This window comes from Schistocerca americana, chromosome 3 (genome assembly GCF_021461395.2).
Source record: "Schistocerca americana isolate TAMUIC-IGC-003095 chromosome 3, iqSchAmer2.1, whole genome shotgun sequence".
In the NCBI taxonomy this organism is placed as follows: Eukaryota; Metazoa; Arthropoda; class Insecta; order Orthoptera; family Acrididae; genus Schistocerca; species Schistocerca americana.
The window spans coordinates 959379854-959398714 of NC_060121.1; the positions used below are offsets into that span (position 1 = coordinate 959379854).

An 18861-nucleotide genomic window follows, 5' to 3' on the forward strand; every position below is an offset into this window, starting at 1 on the left:
TCTACATCTGCATCTGTACTCCACAATTCACTGTGCGGAGAGTATGTAGCATACAAGCCACCCCACCCCTCTCCTCCACTTCTCTTCAGTCTTGGAAAGAAAGACTATTGGCACCCTCTATATGGGCTCTGATTTCTCTAATTTTTGTGTTATGGTTATTTCATGAGATTTTTGCGGGACGCAATTTCAAATATGGTTTCTTAATTCTTTTTGACTAAGACCCCCTGCAAAGCATGTAGTCTTTCTTATAATGTCTCTCGCTGAAATTTGGTGAGCATTTCTGTGACAGTCTCATGCTGAGTAAACAGATTTGTGGCGAACCATGCAGCTCTTCTTTGAATCTTTTCTCTCACTTCCATTACTCCTCAGATTACATTACATTACATTTATTTATGTTTAGAGTCAGCTGCCAATCAGTGCACCAGATAGGGGCAGCTGATAGTTAAAGGTTCTGAGGTGGAGCTGCCTCAAAAAATATATTAAACTACATTTCTCACTAATTTATTCCAGAATTGAAATTACAGTAGAGTCTCAATAGTTCGAGTTTCCTATAATCTGAGCCTGAGGAAATTTGTGACTTTGCATCTAAAATTAGAAGCACTAAGACGATTTGACAAAGGAGAAACAATAAAAAAACTTGCTATCGAATATGATGTTGGTGAAGTTACTGTTGGTGACTGGCGAAGAAACCGACTTAAATTGGAACAGTTTTCTTCACAGAAATGCTCGTACGAATCTCTCAGTCGAAGAAGTATAAAGAAGTCAGACTTCAAAAAAACAAGTGAGGCATTGTTCAAGTGGTTTACCCAACAGAGACAGAAGGGTGCTCCGATTTCTGGCCCAATCTTGCAAGAAATAGCTTTGTTTTTCAGAAACTAGCTGCAGGAAGGAGATAACAATTTCACCGCTAGTGTGGGCTGGCTCGACAAGTGGAAGAAGAGGTATGGAGTGTGTCAACTAGACATATGTGAAGAAAAACTCTCTGATGACGCTCAGGCCGTTTCAAAATTTATCGTCGAGTTTAAAAAAATCATAACTGACGAAAGTTTGTCTAATGAACAAATATATAACTGTGACAAAACTGGGCTAAATTTTAAAATGTTACCAGCAAGAACACTTGCTTATTGTGAAGAAAAAAGTGCTCCTGGGCACAAAAAAAGCAAAGAGTGGCTCACAGTTATGGCAGCTTCAAAGGCAACTGGAAACCCCAAACTAAAACTAGTTGTGATTGGGAAGCCTGCCAAGCCAAGAGCATTCAAGAATGTATCCATCTCAGCTCTTCCAGTTGTCTATACACATCAGAATAATGCCTGGATGAATCGAAATTTTCAAGAACTGGTGACATTTGTACCTGACTGCAAGAATTTTTTAAAAGAATGGGGACTGCCATGCAAAGCAATTTTGCTCATGGATAATGCGTCCTCACATCCAAGTGCAGGAGAACTGCAGTGCGACGATATCCGCACCTTGTTTTTCCCCACCAAACGTTACCTGTCTCATTCAGCCCATGGATCAGGGTGTTCTGGAATATCTAAAAAAAAAAAAAAAAGTATCGACGGTGATTGCTATAGTCAATCGTGCATTCCGAAGACAACGAAAGCATTGTAGGAACTTTGAAGAAAGTGACTTTGAAGGACGTCGTCTACTGTATTAGCGAATCTTGGAGCGAAATACAGTCAGACACAATTTCTAAGTCATGCAGGAAAATTCTACAGGAAAGTATGCTAGACACAGAAACTGAAGATTTAGCAGATGAGGACGATCAACCATTGTGTAATTTAATCAGAAGATTTCCAGGGTGTGAAGAGGCAGAAGAGGTGGAAGTAGGCAAGTGGCTAAATTCGGACGAACAGTTGGAAGTCACAGACTCTTCTATAATTGACATGGTCAACATTCTATCGCAGTGTGAGAGTGACGAGGATGACGAGGCAGACAGGCGGCACTGATGATGAGTCACACCAATGGCTACGCTGCTCTCGAGGCCACCATATGCTACATGGAACAACATCCTGAGGTGACACCAACTGACCTACTGCTCCTGAGATGGTGGCGTTGACATTGCCCTTAGGAAACATTGCAGCTTCGCCAAACAAAAGACACTTCACTATTACTTGGCTAAATAAATAATTATTGTTATTCTGCCAGTGCAAATGCATGTGTAAATACTTTTATTTTAATAAAGTTCTTATTTTGACCTGTATTACTTACAATATCATAATATTTCTTTTTCCCGTTTAAATTTCGATAGTCCGAGTTTTTGATAGTTGAGGTGGTTCCGGTCCTGTTCACCTCAAACTATCAAGGCTCTACTGTATCAGGATGAATTTCAAATATTTTCCACACAGATTTAACTGACAGTCAATTTTTGTTTGTTTGTTTGGAACTGTGATTATTGAGTGATGTTTTTCAAATAGGCAGAAGTCATTCTTTAGGCTGCACCTTGAAAAGCCAGGTAGCTATATGTAGTACAGGTCTGACTTCTATGGAATATAGTCTTATGGGTCACTCAAAGGCTCTGTCCATTCAGCGTAAGTGTGTCCTACCAACTTCCACACGATTGTCATGTTCTGCTGCTTACATTAAAAGGGAATGAACAGGATGGCTAAACTTTGCTGTCAAATCCATGTCTCTATATATCTCTGTTATGCTTTGATGTTCCATTAATTGGTGTTGTTTATTAATGTTTTGATTGTGTTTTAGATTTTTTTTTTAAATTTCTGACATGGCAGTTATATCCACTGTAGGAATAAGTTTGTAAATGCCTCACTATAGTGCACTAGAATATGGTGCTATAAATGTCACCATGTAGTGAGAGTTTTAGGAGTCAATACAGGAAATAAGCATGTGAAACATTTCCCATTACCACAGTCTAAACATATATAGTCACAACACTCCTGCAGATTGTTGTTATAAGCTGCGACAGCAGCACACGGAAGTTATAGATAAGCTACACTGCTGAATAAAATATTTGGTGAATGTGCGTATCATTGTTTACACTATGAATATAATAGAGGGAAACATTCCACGTGGGAAAAATATATCTAAAAAGAAAGATGATGAAACTTACCAAACAAAAGCGCTGGCAGGTCGATAGACACACAAACAAACACAAACATACACACAAAATTCTAGCTTTCGCAACCAATGGTTGCCTCGTCAGGAAAGAGGGAAGGAGAAGGAAAGACAAAAGGATATGGGTTTTAAGGGAGAGGGTAAGGAGTCATTCCAATCCCGGGAGCGGAAAGACTTACCTTAGGGGGAAAAAAGGACAGGTATACACTCGCACACACACACATATCCATCCACACATACACAGACACAAGCAGACATTTGTTAAGGCAAAGAGTTTGGGCAGATCTCTGCCCAAACTCTTTGCCTTAACAAATGTCTGCTTGTGTCTGTGTATGTGTGGATGGATATGTGTGTGTGTGCGAGTGTATACCTGTCCTTTTTTCCCCCTAAGGTAAGTCTTTCCGCTCCCGGGATTGGAATGACTCCTTACCCTCTCCCTTAAAACCCATATCCTTTTGTCTTTCCTTCTCCTTCCCTCTTTCCTGACGAGGCAACCATTGGTTGCGAAAGCTAGAATTTTGTGTGTATGTTTGTGTTTGTTTGTGTGTCTATCGACCTGCCAGCGCTTTTGTTTGGTAAGTTTCATCATCTTTCTTTTTAGATATATATCATTGTTTACACTGATTTTTATCACGGTTTTTTCAAAAGGGATCATATGTAGCATAATAAATTGCAGAAATAACAGAAGAAAGACATTACGTCGATCATTATTTAGATTTCTTAAGGATGCTGAAAGGCATGAAACAATCATTACAACTGTCAATGATAGAAAATTGCCTCATAGATGTAATAATGAAACATCAAAACAGGAAAACTCTTTCCTGACAGAAAAGAAACTGATTCCACTGTTGTCCTACGTGAGAGCCAGAAACAGATCCACTGATAGCAGAATCTCCAATGCAGACCTCATATGAAAATTAAGTAATTAGATTACTTAAAATTATTCACTTGTTGGAAAATAGGGTGAAATGTGAAAATATGCAAATCTTTAGCCTTCGTGCAACATTATTACTTGGCAAGGAAAGTGCCTGTCAGGTATAAGCAGCAATCAAAATGTTGTAGAATACAGGTGAAAAGACAAGCTTATATTAAAAAAATATTGGATTCTGATACTTAAAAAAAGACATTCTTTATGTACTGTTAAGCCAAATCAGTATGCCATTGAATGGAAAACTTGGGGCAAGATGGAAAAGTTTCCACTAAATTGATTGTATTATATTACTCAGCATGCACGTTTTTTGTCATCTTGCTTTATTCTTACAACAGTGTGTACCTTACAGATGTATGTTGAAATATGCACAAATAAAAAGTGGGATAAATAATTGTATATTCCATGTTTTAAAGAAGAAGATGCAACAGTTATGAGAAACTGATAAAAATGTTGTTTGTCTATGGCTGAGATGTCACCAGTGCAAATTTAATGTACGATAGCTCTGCTGATTGTGATACTGGATTTGAGGACATGGTTTCATATGTACAGCATGGTTAGCAAACTGGATTGATTGATGATTAATGACATCTTTTCAAATTTTAAACAGTTATTACCACATATTCAAAAAGATTTCGGGCTTGCAGCCGGTCGTCGTTAGCTTCCATTTACGATATTTCGACTGGACAACTGCCAGCCATCCTCAGGCGAGCCATCGAAGACTGACAAAGACGCCCTCCGTTCCGCAATATATAGCATGCAGCGAGTATTCCACGCATGCGTCAAAATAGTATTGACAGAGGAACCACACTGCCCACCAGCAGCGCCCTCACTGGTGGAACTGCAGAGCTCAGCTGTCTTTGGCGTTGTCAATTGCCGCAGCCATCGAAGTACTCTGATGTCTTCGTCTGCAGCAGATCTTAGAGATGACAGGGTTCCATGCATTATCCAGCTGGTAGCCATTGTCACGGTTCATAAGATTGTCTGTCACGCGAATTTCCACTGATTCTTTTATGACAGAGTCCCAAAAGGATGTTGCTGTGGCCAAAATTGTTGTCTTGTCATACTCCATTGAGTGTCCAGTAGAAATGCAATGCTCAGCAATTGCAGACTTGCTAGGTTGCAAAAGGCAAGTACAGCATTGATGTTCAGTGCAATGTTCTTCTACTGTTCGCAATATTTGTCCTATATATGACATGTCACACTGACAAGGTATTTTATAAATTCCCGCCTTCCGCAATACCAGATCATCTTTCACTGATCCCAGCAGGTCGGAAATCTTCTATGGTGGACGGAAAATCACTTTCACTTCGAAACTGTGGAAGATTCTTGCAATTTTCAAGAAAATGTTGCCAACAAAGGGAAGAAAAGCTAAAGATTTAGTAGGCGTGCTCTCTTCTTTCTCCTCTCGCTGTTTCTTTGGCTTAATTGCAAGTGCCTTGCTAATTTGCCGGGTAGAATATCCATTCTCTGTGAAAACTCTCTTCAGGTGGGCAAGCTCTTCAGGCAAACTATCTGCATCTGACACTACATGAGCTCTGTGTACAAGTGTTTTAAGTACACTCATTGTTTGCGATGGGTGATGGCAGCTGGATGAATTTAAATACAAATCAGTATATGTGGGCTTTCAATAAACTGAATGCCCCAGAGAGCCATCACTCTTTCGTCTAACTACCACATCCAAGAAAGGGAGGCAACCATTTTTCTCTAATTCCATGGTAAACCGAATGTTCTCATGAATGGAGTTGAGGTGATCTAAAAGCACCATTAACTTGTCTTCTCCATGAGGCCACACTACGAAAGTGTCATCCACGTACCTCCAAAAAAACAGTTGGTTTGAGGGCTGCTGATTCAAGTGCTCTCTCCTCAAAATCCTCCATAAAAAGGTTGGCCACCAAGGGAGACAAGGGGCTACCCATGGCGACGCCGTCAATCTGTTCAAAATATTCTTGGTTGAACATAAAATATGTCGGGGAGAGAGCGTGGCCCCAAAGCAGTGATTCCCACCTAAAACTTATTGCCAATCAGTGCCAAGGAGTCTGCGAGGGGTACCTTTATAAAAAGAGACACCACGTCAAAACTAACTAAAAGATCGGAAGTACTTAGGCGGAGAGCCCCCAGTCTGTTGATAAAATCGGCCGAGTTTCGTATGTGATGTGGACATTTGCCCACAAATAGCCTCAGCAAGGATGCAAGATGTTTGGCTAAATCGTAAGTGGGGGCCCCAGTATTGTCACATTTTTTTTAAACTGACCATTGGGAGCTGTCCATTTTACTCATATATTTCCTGATATTGTCAAAATATTCACAGAAATTTGGTTGGTTGTGAAAGCGTGTGACTGACCAAGGCTCATACTTTGTGGGATGAAGGCACAGACTGAGAACCACACCAGTTAATTCGTTGTTAGAACATGAAGGGAGAAAGATGCTCTTTTTATGACACCCCACATTTGATGAACAGTATAAGAAATAATTCATTCACTTATCTACAGTAGGCAATGAAAACTTGTAACTCCATATGTCTGTGAAAACTTGTAGTTCCAATAACCAAACAAAAACAAACACTGTCCGAACAGGACTTGAAGGCTCAATGGTACCGATGGGCCACCACGTCATCCTCAGCCCTTGGGCATCACCGGATGCGAATACAGAGGGGCATTTGGTCACCACACTGCTCCACTAGCCATTGTCAGTTTTTGTGACCAGTACCACTACTTCTCAATCGGATAGTTCCTCAATTGGCCTCACAACGGCTGAGTGCAGCCTGCTTGTCAACAGCACTTGGCAGACCAGGAGAGTGACTCATGCTAGCCATACCTGACAGTGCTTAACTTCAGTGATCTGGCGGGAACCAGTGTTATCATTGTTGCAAGGCCGTTGGCAACTCCAGTAACCAATAACTCCATTACCAAAGAGATTTGAAAGTCCATGCGTTTCTCTAATCTGTCGATAACTATACTTCTACTATATAGCTCCGACACTTTAGCACAACAAACTGTACTAAAAATAACATCTTTTGGTGAAATCTTTAATGTGGTATATGACTTAAATTACATATTTTCCTATACCAACAAATATCATATGTTAGCTTCACAAACATTTAAAACATGATGGCAGCTACACAGTTTTCTTCTGTTCATCGATCAAAGTACAAGGCCCACGACATCATGAAAACATCACTGCTTCATCTCTGAGCTAATAAATGCTGAGGACTGATCACTGATAAAACTTTAAAATTCTCAAGTTTGGAACAAAATAAATAAATAAAGATTAAGCCAGTAGTTAAGCTAACACGTCACATTAAAAATCTTTTCAAAAGGTGTATTTTAGTATGATTTGTTGTGGCAGTGTCAGGAATATGACATTGGTCCACCTATAGAACATATCTTGTAGTTAGCTTTGGTGTTATTTAGTGGTCAATTATGAAATGGAAAGGAGGTACAGGATGTAAACTTTTGGCTAGAGTGAGACATGCCCCCCCCCCCCCCCCCCCCCCCCCCCCCGCAAGAATTTTACTTTTGGTGACAGATTGAGCTATAATGTAGCATGAGGTCCAAGTTTATTCCAGTTAGTGAATTTCGCAGTCTTCCGCGATCTGGAAACCATGAATCGTGCCTACATCGAGTGCTGATCCAGATAGAAATCCTTCTGCATTTTGTAACAAGTTTCGAATGATGTCACCTATCTGTACACAATTTGAAAAATGCCATAGAGCTGAGAGAGAGGGGAGGAGGAGTGGAGAGGAAGGGTGGGGGGGGGGGGGGGGTGTTATATTGTTGGTTTGATGCCGTTCTTCATTCCTGTTGATTGCCAGCTATCTTCTTCAGTTCATCACTACTGCTTCATCGCACATCATCAACAGTCTGCCTCTTGTACTCACTTCAAGACTGCCCCTGCTGTCCTTTCCTTCGACCATTCCTTTAGTAACAGTTTCCAGCACCAAAGTTATGTTGTAATATGTGCCCAACCATTCTGTCTCTTCATTTCATTATGTTCTTTATAACAAGAATGGAAATATTTGTGTGGAAAAAAATGCATAAAAATAAGGGAAAGGCTACCACATGCCAACAGAGGAATGATGCATTGCACACCGAAATCCATAATAGAAAACAGTTAACGCTAGCTTTCGAGCTCTTGTTCTTTTTCTAGTAAGAGTACACACATTCACACACACCTCACAACACACAAATGTATACGCTCACCACAGCGGTAGCGAATCTTACTGCTAGCTCGTGTGTGTATGTTTTGGTGTCCGTGTGATGTGTGTCAATGTGTGCATTTTTACTAGAAAAAGAGCAAGAGCTCAAAAACTAGTGTTAACTGTTTTCTTTTATGGATTCTGGTGTGCAAAGTGCCAATCCTCTATAGGAAACTGGTTGCCTTTTCTATGTTTTATGTATCATTCTGTTCTTTATTAGACTTTTTTTCGTCATTGATTTGTTGCAAAATATAGTGACTACTTACTCAGTCAATCCATCTATCTTCAAAAGTCTGCTGTAACACAAAATTTCAAAGGTGCCTAGTTGCGTCATTTCTGTATTCCCTTTTGTCCATATTTAGAGCTGTGCTATGGATGTACCTTTCCATGAATCTCTTTCTGGTCTCAAGGTTTGTATTTTCTAATTTTATCAGCAATTTCTTTTTATGGAAAGTCCAGTTCTCGTTGTTATGTCTTTCTTGAAAGTTTGACATTTAGCTACCCAACATGTCTACTACTGCACACATCTTAACCTGAGTTTTGTAAGTTAGCTGCAATAGTCTCTCTGTGTAAGCAAATTTGGTAATAGTTGACTTTAACCAGAATGTGTGTGATTCGAAATGGAAGGCATGATCACCATTGTTGATAAAAGCAGAATTTTTCTTATATCGTTGTCTACATTGCATTTTGTGCCCAAGAATCCTAGTGTTTATGGAATACTTCATCTCCCGGATACATGTAATTCCATTTCGTATGTTACACCCCCTGATTTACTTCCATCAGTTAGTAGGTAGTTTATACAGGATGACAATTATTGAACTATATAAAATAAAATCATCATAACTTGCATTAGAACATTCAAACTGCGCAGTTGGCCATGGGGAATGGTGGAAATTAGTATGTTTTGGTTTAGCACCAAAGCCCACTTTCATTTGGATGGGTTCATCAATAAGCAAAATTGGTGCATTTGGAGGAATGAGAATCCACATTTTGCAATTCAGAAGTGTTGAATCCTCCTAACCAGCTTCAGTGTTGTCTCGTTGTCTCTTTAGAGCTGTACCATGGGAAGCAAGGAGAGTATGTTGGTTCATAGTCGGTATTCTTGTTCTGTAACACAAACTGCACGCAATTATTAACTAGGTTGTTTATTCATAAACAAAGAGCTACTTAACTTAGGCTTCCATGTGCTGTGGTACAAGCTCTCCGATATAGTCCACTTTAGCCTCACTGTGGTTGAAGTACAAAGTTCGCTATGAACACTATTATGTTCACTATGTGCTGCCTGTCTCTGTGCTAGAGGCTGTGACTGCGGCTCTGTTTGGTAACTTGCTGGAACTCACACGGCATACAGACTCGAACTAATTCAAACTAACTAGCGTAACCGGCTTGAACTGACTGGCCCTCTGGTTCATGGCGGCTATATAAATACTGGTGTCTGAGAGGGCATTGGCGGCGCATTTCCAGCGAGTCTGTCATTGGTCTCGATCGATCTTCTTGTGCCTTCTATGCCGCATGGTGTGCTGGCACCAGCTTACACCAGTTCCTTCCTCCTGCCCCAAATGCCACAAGGTTGTCGTTTAGTGAGACTGCGAATGACGGCGAAGAAGAAGACAGAATGTTGGATGTTGAGACGGGCCTGGAGCTGTGTCTGTGGAGGACGGCATACTCCCGACTGTGCTCTGCCATCTGGCTCGTGAGGCAACAGGAATGTCCTCTGGAAATCCTCTGCCAGGGCACACATCCAGGCCTGAGAGCGTTTGCTAGGGTGATGATGGCAACTGCGACGGCAGGTCCAGGACCATGGGGTCGGCGAGGGGGGATGGCAGGGGCAAAGGCACATCCTCCATCCGCTCCTCCTGGGGTGCCCTGGTAGCACAAGTGGGCTGCTGTGAAGGCCGCGCGGTCCCATGAGGCCGTGAATCTGGGGAAAGAAAGGCAGCAGAATCAAGGGGCAAACTACATGCACAAATTTGGTTCTGCTGGCAGTGCTGCAAACCATCAGGACCTGCAATTAAGTATGTATATGAGCCGATGCATTTCTGGATCACACTTTGCTTCCAGTGCCCACAGTTGCCATAAACCCTCAAAAGAACAAGATCACGCAGTGCAAAGCGATACTTGTGGACCATTGGTGGTGCCAGATGGTGCGGTTGGTGTAGCAAGTGTAGCAGCATCCAATGGCAGCAGCCTTGCAATAGTTTTGCCTGTGACGGTCTGTCTCTTGGTTGGGAGCAATAGGAAGCGAGAAAGAGTTGCAGCTCCTGTTCCTGTGTGTGGGTGGTGTGAAGCTTGGCCATCTGTTGCTTGAAAGTGCATATGAAGCATTCTGCTTCTCCATTGGACTGGGTGAAATGGAGTACTTGTTAGATGATGAATGCCATTTGATGCACAAAACTGTTAAAAAGTCATGCGAAGTGAACTGTGGTTCATTGTCCGACACAAGTACTTCGGACAAACCTTCTGTGGAAAATACAGAGGGCAATGCGTGAATTGTGCTACTTAATGTAGTAGAGTTCATAGGCATTACAAATGGAACTTGATAAAAGAATCTACCACTATGAGCCTACAAGTGTTTCAAAATAATCCTGCAGAGTGTTTCAAAATAATCCTGCAGAGTCTATGTGCAATTGTTGCCATGACAATTGAGTCTTTGGCCAAACTGAGAATGTCTGTGGCGGAGCGGATTGGTTCTCCACGTATGTGAGACACTGTGCCGTCATCTGTTAAATGCCCTGCCAAGGTAACTGTTTAGGGCATATGATTCGCCAGTGCTCTTTTTGGAGCAGTCGCAACACACCCTTCTGGTAATAAGCACACAGGATTGTTTATTGTCATTTTGAACTAGAAGCACACCTTGTTGAACTGAAAGGCTATATAACATGCAAAATATTGGGGCACAACTGAGTTCTAGGTACTGTTCAATGAATGAGGCCAAGACGTGCAAATTTAATGCAACAAAATCTTGACATCTGGGTCAGCTTCCGTGGCCTGTAGAATTTTTATGTAGTGCAAGGGAAAAGATTCCAGCAATTCAGAGCCCTGCCCATCAATTTGGCAACAAGATGCATCAAAATCAGAGTCTGGGAAGGCGAGATAGGGTGGTGTGCATTACCATTATTTGCCATAGGTCATACACAATTTCATACTGATACTGCTAAGCAAGAGAGCCCAGCATTGCAATTTTTTAGTAGTGTGTGTAGAAATCGTAGTTGATGGATGAAGCAAGGACTGCAAAGGCTTGTGATCTGTCACTAAATAGAACTTGTGACCATACAAATAATGCTTGAATGCATGGAGCTGCGATCTGCGCAGCGTTTGGTATGAACCGAATGTAGTATGCCATCTTGCCTAATACTGACTGCAGTTCAGACACATTGCAAGGAACAGGCAGGTCACGGATTGCAAGCAGATGAGATTGGAGGGGTGCACACCCTGATTGTTTATCACGTGAACTAAGTATGGTCAGTTTGTAAACAATCACACTTTTTGAGGTGACACTTGAATCTTACTTTGACAATGCTCAAAAAAGAGTACACAAATTGGCAATGTGTTCCTCTGATGTAAGACTGGAGACGACAATATTGTCAAGGTGGTTTGAATAAAATGGCACTTTAGCAGTCAGTACTTCCAAGTTATGTTGAAATATGGTGGGTGTGGAAGCACTGCCAAAGGGGAAACACAAATAGTTGACAGGCCTAAGTGTGTATTTACAAGAAACACTTCCTGTGGTTCTTCATCCAATGGAATTTGCAAATAGGCATCACGCAAATCTATGTTAGAAAAGTAACACCCTGCACCAAGCCTGTCCACGAGTTCCTCAGGGCAAGGTAACGGATAAGTGTCAACTACTGTCTGTGGGTTGACTGTAGACTGGAAGTCAACACAAAGACTAATGCGACCAGAAGGCATAGGCAACAAAACAAGTGGAGTGGCCCGTTTACTAACTTGAATGGGAGCAATTAGACCATGAAGTCAACACAAAGACTAATGCAACCAGAAGGCATAGGCAACAAAATGAGTGGACTGGCCCATTTACTAACTTGAATGGGAGCAATTACACCATTATCTTGCAGTTCTTTCAATTCACTGGCTACTTTGTATCTTGAAGCAATTGGAAAGGGGCAGGCCCAAAAAAAAGGTTAGGCTGTGCATTGTCTTTTCACTCAGAAAATAGTTCTGGAAATACTTTAAGGAAGCTAGCGACATTGGCCTTATTGGCATATCACAAGCTGATATGGAAAGTACGTTGTCTTGGATGCTAAGGCCAAATAAATCAAAAGCCTCTAAACAAAAATGTTCTCACTGTCTCTTGATTTAACACAGTAAAATTCACTGTCCTAGTGTGAGATTTGTAAGAGGCAGGCAAGCTACACTGTCCAAGCACTGGAATTTCCTGTCCATTGTAAGAGGTGAGGTGCTTGCTGGATTTAGAAAGGCATGGTGAGCCTAACTGCTCATACACGGGACGATTAAGCAAAGTGACCGAGGCACCTGTGTCTAACCGAAAGTTCACATGATGGCCATTAATTCGTAATTAGACAAATAGTTTGTTAGAACATTATTGCACAGCACTAGGGCAAGAAGGAGACACAACCTTAACTTTGCTTTTGTCAGAACCTGTTGTAGGTTTGGAAAACACAGCGAACACGGCATGTGCACGAACCTGTCATTTTCTGAGAGCGGGCAAAATTGGCATTTTAGTGTAGTTGCAGACAAACTGCTTGGACATGGCCTTTTATTCCACATGTGTAGCACGTTGCGTTACATGATGGGCAATCTTGTCTTTCATGGTGAGCAGAACATCTAGGGCAAGACTTCAGTAAGTTCACAGGTCCGTTTACGTGTTTACGTGGCCGTCCGCGTGGCTGTGTACATGCTCGCTATTGTCACTGCTTGGGGTGGTAGCGAGCAAGAGGCGACTCCACCCGACAAATCTGGGTCTGGTCGAACTTATTGGCTACTATGGCATCTGAATCATATTGCTCTAAGATGTGCAACACTTGAGGAAGTGAAGGATCAGAATACTTCTGGATCTGTTCCCACATCCTGCTGTCGGGGATATTGAATGTTAAAGCATCTCATCCTCGTTGCCATTGTTGAATCCTCGTTACCAGATTTTATGTTGTCTTGTTGTCTCTGTAGAGCTGTACCATGGGAAGCAAGGAGAGGATGTTGGTTGGTGGCAGGTATCCTCATTCTATAACACAAACTGCATGCAATTAATAACTAGGTTCTTTATTCATAAGCAAAGAGCTACTTAACTTAATCTTCCATGTGCTGTGGTACAAGCTCTCCTGTATACTCCACTTTAGCCACACTGCTGTTGAAGCACAAAGTTTGCTATGAACACTGTTATGTTTGCTATGTGCTGCCTGTCTCTATGCCAGAGGCTGTGACTGTGGCTCCATCTCGGTGTTGTACTAGAACTCACACAGTGTGCAGACTCATACTAACTAGGATAACAGGCTCTAACTAACTGGCTCTCCGGTCCGCGGTTGCTATCTAAATACCGACGGCCGAGAGGGTGTTGCGGCGTGTTTCCAGCGAGTCTGTCATTGGCATTGATCGATCTTCTTGTGACCTCTATGCCACGTGATGTGCTGGGCCAGCGTACACCAGTACAAGAAGTCTCTTCACCTCAGTGGGTGACTGTGTGGTGTGCAATGTCCAGACACGGAATAATTTGTGCAATATTCCTTGATGGCATGGTGACTACCGAATGGTACGTGAATGTTTTGGAAGATGATTTCATCCCCATTATCCAAAGTGGCTCTGATTTCGACAAGATGTGGTTCATGCAAGACAGAGCTAGACCGCATCAAAGCAGAATATTGTTTGATATCCAGGAGGAGCACTTTGGGGTCTGAATGCTGGCTCTGGGACGCCAAGAGTCCACTGGCATAGGCCTCAATTGGCCGCCATATTCTGTGGATTTGAACATATGCAATTCCTTTTTGTGGGGCTATATTAAAGATAAGGTGTACAGCAATAACTGCAAAACCATTGCTGAGCTGAAAACAGCCATTCAGGAGGCCATTGACAGCATCAATGTTGTGACTTCAATGTTCCGACACTTCAGCGGGTCATGCAGAATTTTGCTATTTGTGTGCACCACATCTTCGCCAATGATGGGAGGCATATCGAACATGTCATAACTTAAATCTGAATATCTATAGTGACGTTTACATGTTGAATAACGTGTGTGCCCGCTGTAGCTTGTAACTAATTTACTTTTTTCATATAGCTCAATAATTGTCACCCTGTATATTGTACATATAGAATCTGGCCCTTTTTGTCCACTATCCTTTGAACTTAGAGATAGAAATCTCTTAAGTAGAATCTTACAGCATTACCTTTATGATTTAAAGTGAGAGAGTTAGTTGGTTAAGTGTCAAAAAAGTTACACAAAGTTACTGGATTCAATTTCTTGTGGGTGTTAAGATTATGTCCTCCCACTTAAAAATACTTTCATCTGTGGAAAAAAATTTTGAGAGTGCAAAAAAATTCAAAGCAACCACCATGTGTATCATCCCTGCATATGTTTGTTACCTGGTTGTTTCTTACTAACGACAGCAACCAGTAATCTGTAAATGCAGATAGTCCTAATGTATGACCATGAATTAGAATAGCTCTTGTCCTTCATCATAGGAGTGCATTGCACACTCTTATGCACTTGTCCTGGAGCTGCTCTGGCTGAAAATACAAGTCTCAAGTGCTTATGCAGTTGAAACAGTCCTGTCTGGCAAGTTTTCAAATTGAAAAAATATTGAATGACTGCACTCCAGAAGGATCAGTGATGACAGCCAGCACTGAAAGTGTCTGCATAAATTAAATATTTATTTTCCATTCACAGCAAGCAAATTTGTGAATGGTGGCCTGCAGTGAAACAAATAGTGATCATAAATGAAGTTGAAATAAATATATGAAATATACTGAATGAAGGTTGCATGCGTGGCAGACATGTGCTAGTAGGATCCCTTATACAACTGTTTATTTTTAACTGGCATGTAAAGCAAACTATTCAAAGTTCAGTACTAATCCCAGAGACTATCACTCATAAAATGATAAAGTATGAAACTGGCATGGTTGGGTCGACTTGCCTGAATGTTGCTCAGTTTGACACAAATCTAACCTTGTATGGCAAGCTGTAACAGGCCATGGCAACTTGTAACTTGTTCTGGTGCAATCTCAAGCTGTATGAAGACAAACTGTCAAGATCTATCTAAATTGCCAATAAATTAAGCCTACAGTAAACATTGAGATGCTTCTTCTCACTGGCCATTTTACGTCATTGTACATTGTCCTAAGTCTACTGGCGTATTAACAGACAATAAAAATACACCGGTTTATCAGCCTAAATAAAAGAAACATCAGTTGATCATTATATATGGCCTGCATGTATTGAGCATTGTTATGCGCTCTTTTTGATGATGCTCCCTCACTGTACATATGATGCACCATGCATCTTTATTAATAACCAAATGAATACTTACTCATGTAACAACTAAGTACATTTCAACTACATACATATGATACAGTGGGAGTTAGGAATTCATCGATTTGGTGTCCAATACATTTACATAGATATAATTAAAACATGCAGTAACATTGATTATTTTTGAGTTTTTAGTACAAGATGATTAGTTGTGATAACTGACTCCTTCAGCTATTGCTTGTTATTGTGGCGACAAGTGTTTGTGTGCTATTAATCTCCATTTTGTATAGGTATTCATCTATACACACTGTTGTAACTCTGTTAATTGTTGTACTGCAAAACTTTGTCTCTGTGTCACAAGCATTTTGGTGTATCTGGAAATTGTTGGTTTATTGTGGGTAATGGAAATAGATTTCTGCAATGTCGGTGTTGTTCACCAGATGCAGTATTGGTTAATTGCCCCTTTCTCTAGCATTAGGGATTTCTGGAGTTTTGCTACTCTTTCAGCTCATCAAGAGATGACATATTTACTTGCCATCCCAGGTGACTGGTGACTGCCACACTCCCACAATTAGAACTCACCTCCACCGACAGCTGGCTTTATCTTACAAGTGTTTGGATTCCATTTTAAATTACACCCTACCTCCTTCCCACCTGTTACTAAAGATACTAGTGAATTGTTTGTGGGACAGAGAAACACAGGGCTTCAAAATGAACAAGAAAACCATGTAGAGTAAAGCAATATAGTGTTCCAAGCAACGTTTATTTGGACCATTATTATTAAATTATTTTTTTATGGTTTCTTCTGGTACTTCTTGGTAGAACAGTTCCATATTTGAGGTTGAATTTCAAGTACACTCTTTTTGTTCTACAGATTTTTGTTTATTTTAAACTAGTTTTCGGCTGATTGGGCCATCTTCAGAAAACAACTGGCTATTGTCTGAAAGGGACACTAGTTCTTAGGTAACCAACATTATAAGGAAACATACAATCCCATTGCATAAACTGTTGTGCATCAAACTAGTTTCTTAATGTTGAAATTGCACTTCACACCATAGACAATATTGAGCATAAAAAATAATTAAACTACACAATATTACAGGCTAAATGGCTATAATGCAAAAGTTTGTGAGGTCTTGACATTGGTTGAGAAACTGTTAAACTGAGTGCTCTTCATTTATGTTGTGCAGCAAACAATGTTTTTAATATTGTAAATTAAACTTTAGGCAGTGGACAGTATTATACACAATAATTTTATTTAAATTATTTGAGAATGCGTGATTCCATCATCTGTAACAGATATAAGAAAATTGTGATGTTCATCGGAGGTGAGGGTATCATCTGGAGTGCCTCAGGGAAGTGTGGTAAGTCCGCTGTTGTTTTCTATCTACATAAATGATCTTTTGGTTAGGGTGGATAGCAATGTGCAGCTGTTTGCTGATGATGCTGTGGTGTACGGGAAGGTGTCATCGTTGAGTGACTGTAGGAGGATACAAGATGACTTGGACAGGATGTGTGATTGGTGTAAAGAATGGCAGCTAACTCTAAATATAGATAAATGTAAATTAATGCAGATGAATAGGAAAAAGAATCCCGTAATGTTTGAATACTCCATTAGTAGTGTAGCACTTGACACAGTCACGTCGATTAAATATTTGGGCGTAACATTGCAGAGCAATATGAAGTGTGACAAGCACGTAATGGCAGTTGTGGGGAAGGCGGATAGTCGTCTTTGGTCCATTGATAGAATTTTGGGAAGATGTGGTTCATCTGTAAAGGAGACCGCTTATAAAACACTAATACGACCTATTCTTGAGTACTGCTCTAGCGTTTGGGATCCCTATCAGGTCGGATTGAGGGAGGACATAGAATCAATTCAGAGGCGGGCTGCTAGATTTGTTACGGGTAGGTTTGATCATCATGCGAGTGTTACGGAAATGCTTGAGGAAGTCAGGTGGGAGTCTCTGGAGGAAAGGAGGCGTTCTTTTCGTGAATCACTACTGAGGATATTTAGAGAACCAGCATTTGAGGCTGACTGCAGTACAATTTTAGTGCCGCCAACTTATATTTCGCGGAAAGACCACAGAGATAAGAGAGATTAGGGCTCGTACAGAGGCATATAGGCAGTCATTTTTCCCTCGTTCTGTTTGGGAGTGGAACAGGGAGAGAAGATGCTAGTTGTGGTACGAGGTGTCCTCCGCCACGCACTGTATGGTGGATTGCAGAGTATGTATGTAGATGTAGATGAAAAGACACTCTTCAGGGATTAACTATGATAGTTGCCAAAGACAAAGGAAAAATGAGACAGATAGTTCTCAGGATGTAAGGAAAGCAACATTAGGAGTTCCTTTCCTCTTTGGCCGTTTTTGTGTCTCCCTTTACTTAGAGTTGTGGGTGATACCTGCTCATTTGTTGAATAATTCACTACTCCACTTCCTTTCTTTCAGCAAATGAAGGAACCTCTCATTCGAAAGATTTTGTATTTGTTTTTATTTATTTTTGTTTATTCCACTACTAAGTAGAAGCTGTTATACCTTGACACTGTAACTACTCAAATAAAATCTTAGCTTGCAGGATGAAGAAACCTAACATTAATTTCGGCCATGTTTCCTTCTAAGTTTTATGGTCTTAGTTCCAAAAGCTATTTTCCAAAAATACAATTTTCACACTATTGTTAAAGCATGAATTTGGCAGTATGAAGTTGCTAATCACATTCACTATCTGATCAAAACTATTTGGACACTCCTATGTATTGCAGAATTGACCACTAGATGTGGACCAGCCTGTAGAAAAAGAAGCAGGGAGTGTTGTGTTATCGGTAGAGAAGCAGTAACTGCAGAATGAGTTGGTCAGGAGAGCTCAGTGGTTTCAAACATGGACTGGTCATTTTAACTCTTCTAAAGCTGCTCAAGTTGGTGACATAATTGTGATGTGGAAATGCAAAGAAATGTTGTTGTTGTTGTTGTTGTTGTTGTGATGATCTTCAGTCCTGAGACTGACAGTTCTCGATGCTACTCTATCCTGTGAAAGCTGCTTCATCTCCCAGTATGTACTGCAGCCTACATCCTTCTGAACCTGCTTAGTGTATTCATCTCTTGGTCTCCCTCTACGATTTTTACCCTCCACGCTGCCCTCCAGTTCTAAATTGGTGATCCCTTGATGCCTCAGAACATGTCCTACCAACCGGTCCCTTCTTCTATTCAAGTTGTGCCACAAACTCTTCTCCCC

The 18861-nt window shown here is 41.0% G+C and overlaps 1 protein-coding gene across 4 annotated transcripts in view; it reads left to right on the forward strand.

Moving 5' to 3' along the window:
* Nucleotides 1-18861, forward strand: part of LOC124605578 (WASH complex subunit 5) — a 194399-nt gene that overhangs the window by 151885 nt on the left and 23653 nt on the right. The window lies entirely within an intron of this gene.